This window comes from Amblyomma maculatum, chromosome 1 (assembly GCF_055883805.1).
Source record: "Amblyomma maculatum isolate TAMU_Amacu chromosome 1, ASM5588380v1, whole genome shotgun sequence".
Taxonomy (NCBI): domain Eukaryota; kingdom Metazoa; phylum Arthropoda; class Arachnida; order Ixodida; family Ixodidae; genus Amblyomma; species Amblyomma maculatum.
This window is the reverse complement of record NC_139344.1, coordinates 188,243,586-188,258,190: the sequence shown is the minus strand read 5'-3', so window position 1 is coordinate 188,258,190 and position 14,605 is coordinate 188,243,586. Positions and strand designations below refer to the sequence as shown.

The 14,605-nt window shown below is 43.1% G+C and overlaps 1 long non-coding RNA gene across 1 annotated transcript; it reads left to right on the top strand.

Annotated features, from left to right (window-relative positions):
• Window positions 1–8,452: 8,452 nt before the first annotated feature.
• On the top strand, window positions 8,453–13,128 carry LOC146205165 (uncharacterized). Its single transcript, XR_014704138.1, has 5 exons — window positions 8,453–8,669; window positions 9,301–9,364; window positions 9,994–10,153; window positions 11,503–11,632; window positions 13,029–13,128. It is a non-coding gene; the product is annotated as an uncharacterized LOC146205165 (long non-coding RNA).
• The last annotated feature ends 1,477 nt before the right edge of the window (window positions 13,129–14,605 follow it).

The following is a 14,605-nucleotide window of genomic DNA, read 5'->3' as shown; positions in this document are numbered from 1 at the left end:
TTTTGAAAAATTGCGAGAAAAGCATTGAGAATGCCGAAAGTAAAGTTCATGAATTGATTGGTTTCTTCTTAGAACTGTTTGAATGGGGACTACTGATAAGCAAAGCTTTCAGGCGAGTTCTGTGCTGCAGACACTTTTTAAGTCTGATGATAAGGTTTTACTTTGTGCACCTAATCTAGTACTGCCTCTGACTTTGTGTTTGTTTTTTTAGAGCGTGAAATCTGTCACCGCGGTAAAACTTCGGAAAACGATCCAGGCTGGTGCTTTGAACTTCAAGATCAGAGAAGGTCAAAGCAGGACTGTCTATTTCGCTATACTGTCAAGCTATCTCTCTAAGCATAGTATATGTCACGTGATCAACCATGATATTGGATTATTGGTTAATTGTACATGTATTTCGATCAATTACTGAGCCAGATTAATTGATATTTAGTAAATTGCAATTAAATTTAAATTTTAGCTGCAACATCGAACCGTATACCGTTGGAAAACTTAGGCCAAGTGTAATGGCACTGTGCTAGTTAACGATCCGCGATAATCTGCGTTAATTAGTTAATTTTGTATAAAACGAAATTTTGAGCTGTTCCTTGCTGCTTCGAGGCAAGGAACAGGTTTGCCACGGCAGTCTTGATATGATGCTGATGGATGAATTAAATAATTTCATGAGTACGCGGCCCCTCACTGACTTCGCGTGTGGTTAAAAGACAGCAGGGTACACTAGGAGAATTGGTGGGCCCTATGGCCGACACACTGAAGTTCTGGGGCAAGCATGCTGTGGTCTCATGCGCTATGTAAAAGAGCTTGATTTCATTGAACGCAACAATCAAATAAAAAAAATTACAAGGTGCACATAGGTCTTCAACGTGCGGAAATGAGAAAGCATATAACTGCCAATTCATTAACTATCGCTATCCTATCTATCACTATATCTACTAATGCCAGAGACCTATCGTAACTGTCACTATCCGCAACGAACACTATCACCTCCCTATCCGGGCCTATTACTATCATTTACTATTATTATCCGTAGCAATCACCATCATTACCTATCACTATTCATAACAATCACTATTTAATCTGATGCCGCCCCATGACCCATTGATATACTTCAATTTTCATTGACTTACGTTGTCAGTCATATCTCTATTATCTCATAATATCTGACGAGACAACTATACATTGACTTTTAATTCTTATACTTTCTTGTTTTCTCATAAATGGAGGTGGGAAAAGAGCAAGCCACAGAAATAACTGACTACTATCAGAGCGAGGTTCATGTCTCTGTCGAGGAGGCTTCCTTTACAAGGTCGGTGAGAGAAAATTGATGGAACTGCGTTTGGCCTGTTTTTTTTTCGAGTTCGTGTAATATCGGCGGCTCAAACTGGTCTTCAGTGAAATGTAGTTAGAACATAGAGCGATGAGTTAATCACACAGGCTAGGTGAAAAAAAAATCTTGCATACAATTGAAATGAGTAATATGTTAGTGTTAAGAATTGTTGCTCGCAAAATGTTCCCCTATTTTTACATCATAACTATAATCATTATTGATTGTTTAAGTTTCGTAAATACAGAAAATTGATGCAATGATTCCGGCTGATTTGACATCGATGGGATAACTTTTCTCGCAATAAATGAATGCGCGGAATCGCGGTTTTAGAGCTCCAGCTTTCAAAGCGAAGGTAACCTGCCAACGCCTAGTAGTCATGGTCAAAGTGAAGCGTGTGTGATCATATGAACACCTCCTGCACATTGGCCGTATCCATGATAAAACGAACGCATATCTTTTAACCCACGCGTGCGTCAAAGCATGGCAACACATTCAAGAATTGAAAAAAAAAATTGCCGTACGACCTAACTAGTGCAGATTACCCGCAATACCTCGAGTTTACTTGCCAAAGAGTTTTTCAGGGCCAGCATTAATTGCTCCCGAGTAACCGACGCACACTACAAGTACAAGCTGGAAAGGCTAGCTCCTCTACAAGCCCGAATTTTGATTTTTAGTGAAGGAGGCCAGGGATCCTAGCATAATCGAGACAAATGCAATCGAGAGACTGTAATTTTCCAGTTATCTCTGACAGCAAAAAGCAGATTATAGCGCCCTGTTTCTGACTGTACAGAAGTCGAAGCGTGTTAAATGATGGAGCCTTGGAGCCTCGCAGAATATCAGCATGCTGCAGAGGACAACCTTATTTTTATACAATGAACATGCTGCCGCAGCAAAAATATTGAGGAGCAAGCAGGAATAAAAAACGCAGCGTCAGGTGACGCGTTATTACGGGGAGTGAGAAAGGCACCCGACGTCGCAAACAACTCTGTTCTTCCTAGGAATAAACGTCGTTCGACTAATCTTGTGAATCCATTGACTCGTTCGCAAGCCGTCACGCTTGCCTTGAGATATCATGAATACCGCATAACCATCTTCAGGCCGCTTGCTGCAGTTGTACGGGCAACAGCACGGCATAGAGCTTGCAAGCGCAATAAAAGCCCAGCGCTAAATATTCGCTCGCCGAGACTAGGAGAAAAATGGCGCGAAGGAAAAAGAAAACACAAGGAAAACGCCGGACCCGCGTCGGTTTCCAAGGGCAACGGCAGGGAGACCAATCGTCGCTCAGGAAATCGGGCGGAGAGCCGGCCTTCAGCGAAGGGGCGCGAAAGGGGCGAGGGGGAGGCGAGGAGGTAGCGCGGCGGCGGCAAAGTTCAATCGTTGGCGTAACTTTCAAAGTATCAAGGGTTTTTATACCCACCCAGTTTGCAGCGCTCCTGGCGGCGGCCGCCGGCATTCATCGCTCATGGTGCCACCCGGGAGGCCTCGGTCGACACACTAGCCAATATATTCTAGGCACTATAATAATAGTGCCTAGAATACACCAAGGAGGATGTATAAGTTTTATATATCCTCCTTGGATACACCCACTGGCCAACCTGCCAAGGTTGCCACTGAGTTTGGGTCAATGTCGCCAAAAGTAGCCATATTTTATTGAAATTTCACCTGTCACCGCACTATAAATGTAAAGTTATAGCTGTTGCTAACTGTGGACAATTGTATGCGGCATGTGTATTACTCCGCTGAACGGTAAGCGAAATCAGCTTTTGATATTTGGCTATGTCAAACAAGCCAGGTGTATTGAAAATCCTGAGTTCATGTATTTAGGTAGCCAGAAAAAGTTAAACAGCGATGTCGTGACGCTGGGACTAAGTCGACCCGGCCTTCACTTGGTAGCGTGCAGAGACTCCGGGTTGAAGAAAGATTGAATCTTCGAAGTTGGTGAAATATGTACAAGCAGGTTTAATGGCACTTTGAGAAAACTTATTTACAAGATTATTTACAAGAAAAAGAAGGGTACACCAGCAAAATGACAAGCGTTAAGAGTTCATAGCGAGAAGCGACTGGATGAGCCGTTTACCCAGGGCTCAGAGCTACATTTCGTGCTCTGCAGCGTCCTTAAAACCCCCTATGTCCAGCCCCTCTCTGAAGATGCTGACCAACCAAATCCAGGGCACGCCCCTCAGATATCGGCATCCAATCGAACACATCACTGCACTGATGGTCTGAAGCACTGACTGACCCGGCATTGTGTCGTTGGGCCTGGTCACTTGTTGGCGGGAAAAGCTTGGGAACGGCGAGGAGGTACATTTCTATTCTTCAGCCAAGAATCGATAGGCTGGTTCCGGCAAGTGGATTTACTTCTCAGAAACCCAAGTGCACGTGCGCGCCGCTTACTGCTTCCAGCATTGTCCCTTTCCGGCAATTGCAAATCTTTCCTGCATTCCCGGGAAATCATCTAATGGCCGTATGCGTCATGCTCCTTTCTTGTCCTGCAAGTTAGCGGACATGTCACTCTGTCGTCTCCTTTAGATAGTAGGCATTCCTCACTGGACGATGGCGCTTCTCGACTGGAAGGGTGAACAATTGAACGAAAGCACTTCCGGCAATTTCCCGCAGGGGGACATTTCTTTGTGTTTTTCTAGATGTTCTCTTGACAGGGTCAATTTGGCATTTGCAGGGTGTCCACAAAGCAAAACAGGCTTACAAAACAGGATTCCTGGAAACAGGCTCACTTAGAGCCATTGTACCAACACCACATATCCACAGCACTTATCCATGCCCACAGGCGAACAATAGAGCGCGCAAGTGCGGATGATGCACGGTCGTAACAGCCTCCTCCCCCGCCAGAAGAGTCTCGGAGGGCAGCAGTCGCAGCTGCTGCATGAAGAGACGACTTAATGGCCTGCACATGAACGCTTGAAGCTCGCTGTTGCTTGTCGCGTTGTCTTGATTGTCGTAGGCCAAATTGCTCGAGCTGTCTGAAACTCAACCACATGTCCAAGCAAGCACTCGGCTCCCGTCTGAAGAGACCAGGTTAAAAGAAAACTGCCATTGTTGTTCGAGAAAAGCCCACTCTCAAGACGTTCAGGACCCACGTATGCCTCGAAAACCAAACGTGCTGCTTTACATAGTCACATATATTCAAGCGCACGAAAAAAAAAAAAAGAACCTGAGTATCAATTTGGATACATGGCGAGGAACACCTCGGACCGCTTAGAAACAGCGGCTAAGCGCGTCCGCATTCCCATTTAACGTCCCCTTTTTGTATCTTATTTCAAAATTGCACTGCTGTAAAATCAAGCTCCACCTAAGAAGGCGACTGTTCTTCGATGTCGCAGTTTGCAGCCAAGCCAGGGGACAATGGTCCGTCTCTACGGTGAATTTGGCCCCTCCAAGATAGCACTGCAATTTTTGAATGACCCATACAATGCAAGCGCACTCTTTCTCTGACGCGCAATAAGCCCTCTCTCTAGAACTCAGTTTTCTGCTCAGGTAGAGCACGGGGTGCTCATTACCGTCGTCATCTCTCTGGCAGAGAACAGCACCTAACCCTCGATCACTGGCATCACACTGGACCGTGAATTCTCGGCCATAGTCTGGAGCTCACAATACCGGACGGCTAATCAGCACAGCCTTCAGGTTTACGAAGGAGGCTTCCTTTTGTTCGTCCCAGACTACATTTGTCGGTTCTGTCTTGCGGAGAGCGTCGGTCAGAGGGCTAGCCAAAGCTGAATAGTTAGGGATGTAGTGATTGTAGTACCCAGTCAGATCCAGGAATGCTCGAATTTCCGTCTTCGTGCTCGGCCGCGGGTAGTCTGCTACCGCAGAAATCTTAATCTCGCTGGGTTTCCTGAAACCTTGACCTACATTGTGACCCAAGTAGTCCACGGTCGCCCTTGCCAGGCAACATTTCTCGGCCTTTACGGTTAGTCCAGCTTGACGCAAAAGGCTCAGTACAGCTCTTAGATGTACCATATGGTCCGCCCATGAGTCGGAAAAACCGCAATGTCGTCTAAATAAGGCACCGCGAATGTTTCACACCCCTTTAAAACCCTATCCATGAGTCGGGAAAAACAAAATGGAGCATTTTTGAGCCCGAAACTCATCATTGTTGGCTGGTAGCTGCCCGTCGGAGTGACGAAAGCCGCGCATCTGCTGGCGCGTTCAGTGAGCGGTACTTGCCAGTATCCTCGAGTAAGGTCCAGCGTAGTCACATATGCCGCTCTACACTGTAAAAAAAAAGAAAACGTAATTTTACGCAGACAACCTCCTTAAAAGAACGCCAAACGGTTCTGTTTTCGTCAATACGTATTGAACATCCGAGAATTGGCGCACGGATGAAGGAGAATGTCCTTATAAGCATTTCAGACACTTCCGTTTTACTCAATAAGTATTGAACATCCGTGAATCGAATTTCAGGCGATTCCATTTTATTCAATACGTATTGAAAATCCGTGAACCGGGCATGGATGAAGGAGGAGTTCACGCCACTGCGACGCCCGCATGCCCAAGTATGGAAGATCCCCAAGCATGCACACTGTACATGCTCCCACGCCTTCCCGCCGGGCTGGGTTTCTCGAACCACCTGCACAAGAGCAACATTCCTAAGCCGCGCATCGTTTCTCCTCTGGCCGGATGCTGCTGCTGTCAAGCATAGTACACACAGCAGCATCACCTAACGCGCAAAGCAAAGCGCTCTCGGCCGGTGATCGGAGAAGCGCTTTCATCGCGGCCGCGGCGGCGGTATTGCAATGGAGTCAAAATACAGGTGCGCCTGTCTGCTATGCGGTCTCAGTGTAAGTTGAAATCGAAACCTCCGCTGGCGCACTTTTTTTTTTTTTCATTCTTTCGTTCACCTCTTCCCTCCCGGCGCTGCGCCCACCGACAAGTGAGAAGTACTGTACATGGACCTTGGGTACTGCGCCATTTACTATAAAAACAAATAGAAAACTGCTCTAGAAGTCGGCGTTCCCAGGCTCTTCGGTTGTCGCCGTGTTGGTCGATTCGATGTAAGCCATTTTTTTTTTAATCACGCCTTGTACGTGTCATCTCCCAGCGGAAAACAACGTTCTCACGCCTTCGCGCTTACTCCGCACCGTCTGCTGCAAAAAGCCGCCCGCGCCCGCGCCGACGACTGCTTCGTCCCCTCGTCGCTAGGGCAATGACGCATGCGCCGTAGCGGTGGCGCACTGCATTCTCGCGCCTTTTTCAAGTGAGCACAGGGCGTGGACGTGTGGAGCTGAACGTCTGGACTGCGATACTGCATTGCAACTTTTTATCTTTGACGACCCAGCCATCTTGTGCGCTTGCGAATACTTCTGGATCACCGACGAGCAAAAAAAGACAACGTGTTTGCCTCTTACAATTGTCTTTGAGATGCAACTCGTGACTGGCTTCGTACGGGTGTCTAAGAGCAGTGCTGCGCGCTTTGCAAAGGCGCCATTCAGGCAGTGCAAACGTTTTATTCAGTGAACAATTTCGATACAGGGCGCGCTCTCTTTACAAACTTGTTTATTCGCATTGCTCATGATTTTCGCTTCTCCGCATGATGAGTCCAGACAGAGGAACTACTCGGACCATATCGAAACTATTTTATAGCACTGTCCGACTAAACAAACGTCCGGTGTTGAGCGGTACTTAAGCAGCACACAGCAGCACCTTGGCTTGTATTTTGGTCAGCTGCGGTGATCAGATTTAAGGAGGCATAAACCACTTGTCAATCGCGAACTATAAGCCGCTCGTTTGTACCGTGGAAGTTTGTTTTCAACTGGAGCTGTTCGACCGCAGTACGCAATATTAATGCGATAGCGTTAAAGTTGCCGATTAGCAGAAAATTCGGCTAATTGTCAGCGAAAAATCACAGGCGTGGATTTGGCAGGTGACAAGACATGGTGCTTATTGTTCAGAGGGTTGTGCGCGGGGTGGTCTTCGTATGACAGCTTGTTTGTAAATTATATGACAACTTATTTTTTATTATAGCGTTATTACCGGATGGTGCTGAAAGATGAACAGATGCCCGAGATGTGCGCAGAGCTTTTCTACATGGCTGGCCTACTTTGAACATTTTTCTTATCATAGTAGTGTACTCGGTGGAGCCTTATGTCCAATCAGTCCGTGCGGTGCTACGTTCAAGAACTACCGAACCTTCAAAAGCCATGTCTTCAGGCACCACAGAAACCATGCTGAAACAGAAAACATTGCCTTCCTGTGTACTGTGCCATCCTGCGGGAGATACGAGTCATTACGGATGAAGCTTGTGTCACATATTGTGAACCATTTCAAATAGAGAACAGAGTAGAAAATTAGCATCGTGAAACACAGGCACTGCAGCAGACCAAAAAACAAGTTAAGAAAAGTAAAAGCAGCAGCTATGGCTGTCAGAACTGGCAGCCTGTTCAAAAGCCAATTGCCGAAAATGACCATGAAAAATTTGATTTTTTTGAAAAAGGAAGGAAGGAAAACATTCAGAGATATAGACGTGCCGCTTGCAATGGCGTACATGAAAGAAACATATTTTTACCAACGGGTGTTCATCAACTCGGCTAACCCTGTGCATACCACAGCCCAAGTGAAAGAAGAATGGCCATTGTTATTTCACAGACCATTCTTCTACAGTCACGCACATAACTTTCTTGGGAAAGATGTTCAGATAAGATAAGGAGAATGGCTGCAGTGTACAAGTTGGAGTTGTGAATATTCAGTTCTGCTGACTGATATGTGAGGAAACCAAGCTATGCTGTGAAAGATCTTGCTTTTGCGAATGAAAAATTTGAGCATTACAAGCACAGACCTTGTGCAGAGCAGCGAAAGTTGTGGAAATCCTAGGGTGGTGAAGATCTGCAGCTAAATTTAATCAGTAAGATGTAAATGGGCATCGTTTTATGAGAACTTTTAAATGTTTATTTTTTTTCCCCGATAATTTGTTTCTTTGGTTTAGGACTGCCAGACCCGAATCACATTCAATGGTGATACTGTGATAGCCGTAGAAAATTGGTAGCATACTGCAGTATTTCTTTCTGCAAATTTAAATTTCTGCATACATGTCAAAGCAAACATTTGCTTTTTTCCATTGAAGCCTACCAATAATCTTTGCTTGCCAATGATGAAAAAAAAAAAATGTTTCAATTTATTCTAGGCCACATTGCAGGAGAGTATTGCAATATGCGCTCCACTCCTTGTGAAGTACCTTGACAGTGCACCTTCTAAGGAAATCATGTACCTGCGTGCAGAGCGGCAGCTCGAAGAAACAAAAAGCAACATCAGAGCTGAGGAAGATGTGGTAATGCATCTCCTTGCCACATACTTCAAGGACGACCCTCGTGCTCTCTACCGTATCTTTTAAGTGAGTTATAAACCCCACTGTACCTCAGTAGTGAATCCTGAGCAATCCATTTTGGAGATTGTAAATTAATGTGAAACTATTGTGGTGTCAGGTATAACCTAACAGCCTTCTTGGCCTTATTCATTGAAACTTGGAACTATATGAAAGAAAGAAGAAAGAACTATAATTATTAGAAGCCTTGATTATTGCAGTTTGACTTCCCTTACGTCTTTTCAGTATGCTTGTTAGGTTCGGTAGCTACCATATGCTGGCACCACTCTCCTCTACTTGCAAGACTGACGCTTATGGCTATACGGAATAGGAGCGTGGAACCCATCAAAGAAAGGAAACTTCTTAGTTGTAAAAAGAAAAGGTACACCTGTCACCGCCGTTTTATTTTGGTTGAAATGCTTAGCATCTGTAGTATGGAAAAGAGAGCTGCACCATTGAAGTTAAATCTGCAGGTGACTGTCGGAATATCCGCAGCTGAATTGTTTGCCGCGTATATGTTCCTAGAAACAAAAGGATTCGGTGCATCGGCTGAGTAAAGAAACATGGCTATAAAGTTAGTCAATTATCATTGTTTTGGAGCACTATAAACTGTTCTTGTTCGTTACCACATGAATTTGATTTTACTCCCGTCTCTTATCAGGAAGGCACGAGCATTACATCCAGGATCTCCGATTAGCCGTCCACGCCAGTTATATTTGTACTCGGTAAGCTTGATGACGGTATTTATTATCATGCTCTGTACATATGGATGCGGCAGCAGATTGTGTGGTTGGACTAATTGTAGTGATCCATGCCTTTTCCTGGATTGCTTAGCTCTTCATTCACAAAAAGGCTAACTAATCAAATTAAATTACGGTTTAAATGTTGGGAAGCTGTCTTCATAGGTTACGAGATATTGTCATATATCTAACCAATGAGTATGGGTATATGTTCTTGTACACTGTAGATATGCGAGCATTATGCAAGATCACTATGTGTTCCTATTTAAGTCAAAATGGCCATTTGAAGGCATAGACTTCCGAAAAAGAATGGGACAAAGTTGCCACTTCGAGTATTCAAATAATGATTACTATATAATTTTGCGCGACAGGCACATCTTTCTTTTTTTTGTTACTAGCATTTTTTATGGCTTACAATACTGAAGTCAATATTTATGTTATTAAAAATTAACCAAAAAACTGTCTTAATTTTTTTTTTTTTTTTGCAAATTACCTGCTCCTTTCATATTGACAGCACCAGTGCGTATGATGCCTTCACTTTTTAGGCTACTTTAAATAAAGCACTGGCACTGTGTTGTATTAGAAGCAAAACAAAAATGTTTATTCTATTTCAGGTACCATATATGGAAAGCAGTGCGTGTTTTGTGAACAGGAGGCTGTATTTATAGAGCCAGCATCATTCAGTGAGGCAGCTTGCCTGCTTTTCGTGCTGTAATAAGTCCTTAATCTTGAGTATGCAGAGCCAGCGGCAACGACGCTGGAATTTATCCGGAGGTGAGGCTCTTATCGTTTTTTTTTTTTTCTGGTTGTATCGTATATATGGGATGAATGTCATTTCTCCATTTAACACTTGATTCTTCGTTTATTTTACTTGTTGAGGCGAAGCATTTCAGGAGAGTGCCTTTAAAGGACCATTTGAAAATATCTTTCCTCCTGGCCTTACTTTTCTTGTTGCTTTTAGAACTGATTTATAATTATGTGCTGTATATACTAATGCATGTAACGCTACTTTTCTAGTCTTGTTTCCAGTACTCAACTTTTTCATTAAGAAACTACTATTCCCTATCTTGTCAAATTCAGCAGTGGTGCACGCAAGAAAACATAATTTCTGTGCACTTCTATGAGCTGGCTTACTACTAGCTTGCCTGCTCTATTGTAAAACGGGTGCTGAGGCTCCTATGGACGAGTCCACCGAGGGTGAATGCAGACGGTGTACAAAGCGATAGGCTATGAATAATGCACGCACCAGTGATTTGACTCAGCTAACTTGCCACTTAGGACGCCCACCCTTATCGATCTGTGAAAAGTGCATCCTTCAGCAATTCGGTCTTCACACAGCAGCCAAACTTTATTTGTACAAACACTCTTCCATGTCACAGTGCCCTAGCTGTTCACATATATAAGCAGATATAGAACATTGCCTCACACAACGCCATACAGACTTCTAGTCTTCCACTTATTCTTTGCCTCGAACCCCACCATGGCGCATTTTGCTTGCCTCGCGGGACTAGGCCGCACAACGTGCCCTTGTCACTTTCGTCAAGAGCCTTCTAAACACCTAGCCCAAGGGCTTTTTAATAGACACGTTACTGACATGCACCGATGTGATGGCCAGATCTGTTCCTTACTGTAAGAAAAATCTACGAAATATTTTTGCACATAATTTAAGCTCTATTAGTGTGCATCCTCTCGTAGCTCCAACAAAATATACACCTGTGACTTTGTGCGCGTTTGCAATTCCCTTTTGTTGGGGGTATTGCAGAATACGTGAATCTATGCCACTGTACATTACGATTTTATTTACTTATATCCAGATATATGTAAATAACTAAAAGAATTTTTACAGGTTGTTTAGCCACTATTTCACCTTTTTCTGCAGCCGAAGTTTTTGGAATAGTAGTAGGCAATCAGCGATACACATCACTGTTCGAGAATTGCATGAATGTTAAATAGTTGCACTGAAAACGTTTGTTCGCCTTTGAATATTCTAGCAGAACTACTTAGCCAACTATTCAGTGTTTCATACGGTTTATGAAATACTAAGCAACAAACATAACAAGCATGTTACAATGTATTCTTTGGTAAAACAAACATAACTAAAACAAGTCATTTCTGTTTTACAGGCAAATATTTTTCATCTGTCCCTTGTCAGGGAGCAAGTGGCGAGGCGGAAAGAAGTCACTCACCAGCGTCCATTCGACAGTTATGAAGTTGGCGCAGAAGCTTCGTTCCATCTCCTGATGCACTAAGCATGTATGTCAATTTTCTCATGGTTGTTCTTGACTGCATGCCTTCATGGCTCTCTTGATCTTTTTTGATGAATTCTTGCTACGTTAAAAACAACTGATGCCTCCTCATTTAAATATATATATATATATATATATATATATATATATATATATATATATATATATATATATATATATATAGACATGGATTGCTTGTTCTAATGGGCCAGAGTTAAATTCAAACAGGATGTCACACAACTTTCCCGATTATCTATTTTATTCCAACAGTTTCGGACGGTGGACCGTCCTTCTTGAGTACGAATTGAGTACGATACTCAATTCTACCTTGAAGAAGGACGGTCCACCGTCCGAAACTGTTGGAATAAAATAGATAATCGGGAAAGTTGTGTGACATCCTGTTTATATATATATATATATATATATATATATATATATATATATATATATATATATATATATATATATATATATATATATATATATCTGTGTGTGTGTGTGTGTGTGTGTGTGTCTTTAACCATGATCCTGGAAACAGTGTAATAATTGAAAATTCTGCGTTTCCGTATCACTTAAGCTGTTTTCCCATTTCATCTCGTGCATGACTTTCAACAAATATTTTACCTTTTTTACATAGACAAAGTAAAAGGCATGGCAGATTTAGCATGTAGTAATACATTCGAAACATGTGCCACTTGGTTCCCAATATTGAGTGCAGAGAAAAATGAACGTCCAGGGGTAACATTCAAATGCCAGCGTCCCATTTGTCGAAAGTTTGCTCATGGAAAAACTGAAACAGCTTACCTACCAAAAATGGTTCTGACTTCTGCAATAATTTTGCCCTTGTACAGTGGTACATTTAGGATCACTGATAGTCACTCAGTTTTTTTTTTAAAGTTTAAACTCAAGTCCTTTACCCTATCTAAGCGTGCAAATTATCAGTAAAAGGTTTTTATATGTCTGACATCCCTTCTTTGCATGTTAGTTTCGAACCCGGGTACTCCGGCACAGTAGTCGGGCGTCTTACCACTGCACCACCCCGGCGGGGTCACCTCCGCTGCAGTTTGGTTCATACATTTTTCATAATTCATTTTATTTCTTGTGTCGAATTCTAGAAACTCAGGTGTTAATTTTATCACTGCCTTAGAAGTGCTGAAAACAACATTTTGCGTCTTTTCGTTTAAGGTGAAAAGTAAGGCGCCCGTGTGTTGTGCTATGTCAGTGCACGTTAAAGAACCTCAGGTGGTCTAAATTTCCGGAGTCTCCCACTACGGCGGCTCTCGTAGCCTGAGTCGCTTTGGGACGTTAAACTCCACAAACCAAACCAAACCAATTCTCCATCTTTTTCTAGTGCCTAGAATCTAACGGTTCTGACAAACTATTTTTTTTTTTGTGCTTTTCAGAGGATCTCAGACAGAATGGCAGATTACAAAAGAGGATGCATGCCCCGAAGGCAGTTTAATGTACGAAGGGAAATAAACCGTATGTACGTGTTCCATTGAATGGGTGTTAAATATATTTGCATACAAAGTCCTACACAATTTGCATGCGTGCATGTTTCTTCACTAGATAAATCGTAAAATTCACATGTGGTCACCGACGCTACTCTCACTTCAACTGCATGCTGAAAGAACACCAACATTATCCTAAAAAGAAATCAACAATCATATCCCATCGGCTGGTACAAGCTTTACCAGCCGATGCTGTATTGTCGGTAAAAGAACAGATTTCATTTTTTGTTGATTGTGCGCGTGACTAAGAAAGCAGACAGCTTCATAATTGCAAAAGAAGGTCTGTGTAACAGGTTGCTTAACGTAATTAGAAAAAGGAAAATTCGGTCATGCAGAAATGGACTTGATGCTGTATTCAGAAGGCATAAATTCTGTAAAGCAGAAATGAACTAAATGCTGTATTCAGAAAACAGAAATCCTATAATACAAAAATGGACTTGATGCTGTATGAAAAAACAGAAATTCTGTAAAGCAGAAATGAACTCAATGCTGTATTTAGAAAACGGAAACCTTATAATGCAGAAATAAACATTATGCTGTAATCAGGAAACAGAGATTCTGTAAACAATTAACAGAGTCCGTTTTACGGTTTTACGTTATATTAGGAACGTCCGTTACATGAAATACGGAAACAGCTCGGCAATAAATTACCTCCATGTTTCTACGTAAATCGGCGAAATTTTTTTTACAGTGTACCGACCTGTTCTACTCTCTCATCAATATTCGGAATAGGATACACTTGATCCCTGGTGAGAGAATTTAGCTTTCGGTAGTCTACCACAGGCCTAGGGTCTTTACCTGGAGCTTCTACTAAGATCATAGGCGAAGCATAATCGCTTTCCGAGGGTTTTATTACTCCCAATTCCAGCATGCGAGTTACTTCCCTATCCAGAATTTCTCTTTGCCTTGGAGAGAATCGGTAGCACCTTGATCGCACTGGCACGTCTGAAGTCAGCTCAATATCGTGCTCAGTCAAATCAGTCCTGCCTGGCCTGTCCACGAAGCAGGCCTCAAACTCTGTTATTATCTCGCCCAGATCGGACAGCTGAGATTTCTTTAGTTCTCCTATCTGCTCCATCCTTTTGAGAAGCTCCTGTATCTTAGGATCATTGGCTTGCTCCATAGCTAAGTCCTCTCGGGTTCCACTTAAAAGTCTCTTGAGATTACTAGACACTGGCGGCAAGAGGTTATTCTCAAGAACGACCTCATTCCGCGTCTCATCAAGCTCACTTTCAAGTTGACTTATTTGAGATGCCTCGCTCTCAAAGTTTTCTGACCTGCTATCTTCCGCATCGACCACTGTTTTAACTGCCGTTTCCTCCGCTGTGGCTCTTTCTGGAATGAGCAGTGTAGCTAGTTCTCGCGCCTTTGAACGTGTTAAGGCTTGCACAACTCTGTCTCCGAAAAGGATGCCCCCTCTTTCGCAGTAGCATGTCCGATTTGTTGGAAAACAAATACGGATAGCACTT